General features: G+C 39.6%; 1 protein-coding gene across 1 annotated transcript in view; it reads right to left on the bottom strand.

Annotated features, from left to right (window-relative positions):
- SNAP29 (synaptosomal-associated protein, 29kDa) overlaps nt 1-2,382 on the bottom strand; it is a 54,127-nt gene that overhangs the window by 22,314 nt on the left and 29,431 nt on the right. The gene's annotated exons all lie outside the window — the stretch shown is intronic.

The raw sequence follows: 2,382 nt of genomic DNA, 5'->3' as shown, positions 1-2,382 counted from the left end.
ACAACAGACCTATCTGCATTTCCTTTCATCAGCCCCACCTAGACAGATTGGCTACTACTCAGTGGAAATTCTATCTTCCCACCTAGACAGATTGGCTACTACTCAGTGGAAATTCTATCTTCCTCCATGCCCTCTGGATCTAGGTTTCCTCTTAAAAGCTTGTAAGCCAGTCACTTCTTGCCTTTGTAGTCCCCTCACTTTGGGTAGCCAATGTCCAAGTTGCCCAACCCTGTCTACCCTGTGTATGGAGGAGGTGGGAATGATCCTTGCTGTATGGATTTGTTCCCTTTTTCAGATTACTCTTTTTTCTTCTTCTAGTTGAGCTCTGATCATCCAGTCACTGAAGCCAGGTCAAGTGGGTATTATCTGCAAGTGTGGGTGGAGATGTTCTTTTTGATGATAACTGCAATGCCATTCCTCTTGCATTTGTTGTTCCTGGCATAGCAGACTATGATTGTCTGATTTAAAATGGCCAATACCAGTCCATTTCATCTCATTAATGCCTAGGATATCAATCTTTATGTGTTCTATTTCATTTTTGATAACTTCCAATTTTCCTAGAGCCATAATTTGTATATTCCATGTTCCACAATGTTAAGTCTCCCTGTCCAAAGCAGGGTATATGCTTCCATTTCTGCAGATCTCTCTTGGTTGCTTGTAGTGTTTTGTAGTTTTCTTTGTATAGGTCTTTTGTGTTTCTGGTTAGATTTATTCCCAAGTATTTATCTTTTGGAGTCCTGGTGTGTCACTGTGGGCTAATGTGATGGACTGCAAAGTTGGTTTGAATTGCAAAGTCAACAGTTCCAACTCACCAGCTACTCCTTGGACACTCTATACAGGATTGCTATGGATTGGAATTGACTGGATGGCACTTAACAACAACAATCAACATTCATGGAAGCAGCAATCAAGAAATCTAAAGGTGTATTGCATTAGAAAAGTCTGCTGCATATAAGCCCCTTTTAAAGTGTTCAAGAACAATAATGTCAGTATGAGGACTAAAGAGTGCCTGACTCAGGCCATGGTATTTTCAATAGCTTCACATGCATGATGAAGTTGGACAATGAATAGGGAAGACTGTGGGAGAATTGACGCATTTGAGTTACCATCTTGGAAAAGAATACAGAAAGTACCATGGACTTCCAGAACAAAAAAACCTGCGTTGGAAGAAGTATAGCCAGATGCACTTTAGAAGCCAGGATGACAAGACTTGGTTTCTCATATCAAGAGGGATCAGTCCCTGGAGAAGGACATGGTACTTAATAAAGTGGAGGGTCATTGAAAAAGAGGAAGATCCATGGAGTTACTATGAGACAAAGCTGACTCAACAGCACATAACAACAATATTGTTTTCCTGATACCATTTTCAGAGCTCTTTCTTAGTATAAAGAAATCCCACTGATTTTTGTATGTTGATCTTGTACTCTGCCACTTTACTGATGAATTCTAATAATTTTTTTATAGAGTGTTTGGGATTTTTTTTTGTATAGGATCTTATCAGCTGCAAATAGAGAGCTTTATTTCTTCTTTCCCAATTTGGATGCCTTTAAATGTCCTTTGTTGTCTTATAGCTCTAGCTAAAGGCTTCCAGCGCAATATTGAGTAGAAATGGTGATAAAGTCCATCCCTGTCTGGTTCCTATTCGAAAATGGAATGACATCAGTTTCTCACTGTTGACAGTGATGTTAGTTGTTGGTTTTGTATATATGCCCTTAATTATGTTGAGAGATTTCCCTTGTATTCCTATTATGCTGAATGTTTTTATTAGCAATGACTGTTGGATTTTGTCAAATGCCTTTTATGCATCAATTGATATTATCTCTGTTTCATTTTTTTTTTTCTCTTTGTTTCATTTATGTGGTGGATTATATTGATTGTGTTTCTAATGTTGAACCACTCATGCATACCTGGTATGAATCCCATGTTGGGGATCGCAATCACTGAGATGCTGAGGCCCTGTGTCATGGAGGAAAATCCTACACAATGGCCCCACTCAGGATGGCTAGCCAGGGACCCTGAGGGCCAAGGAAGTGTCCTCCTGATGTCCCAGGTTCATAGGCTTTTACGAACTCACTGGTGGACTACCTCTGAATAATTTTCTTTGGTCTTATTATTCAAGATATGCTTCTAACTCCAGTAATTGTAGCTTCTGAGGAAATGGTTTCTTATGTGCCTCTCTTAATGTCTCCACTGTGTTGGCAGTGCGTGAGGTCCTGGGAACAAATCTCTCTGAGGGACAAGCTCTGGCCACCTGGCAAGCATGTCCAAACTGTTCTTTATCAAATTATTCAGTTATGTTTGATATTAACTTAATACATCTGCTCTTGATATCCATGCACCATATTAAAACACAAAAACCTCTTCTAAAGCCGAGGCTGTAAA

Source organism: Chrysochloris asiatica, unplaced genomic scaffold (genome assembly GCF_000296735.1).
Source record: "Chrysochloris asiatica unplaced genomic scaffold, ChrAsi1.0 scaffold00340, whole genome shotgun sequence".
Classification (NCBI taxonomy): domain Eukaryota; kingdom Metazoa; phylum Chordata; class Mammalia; order Afrosoricida; family Chrysochloridae; genus Chrysochloris; species Chrysochloris asiatica.
Note: the sequence above shows the minus strand (reverse complement) of the source record. Positions and strands in the feature narration are given on the sequence as shown.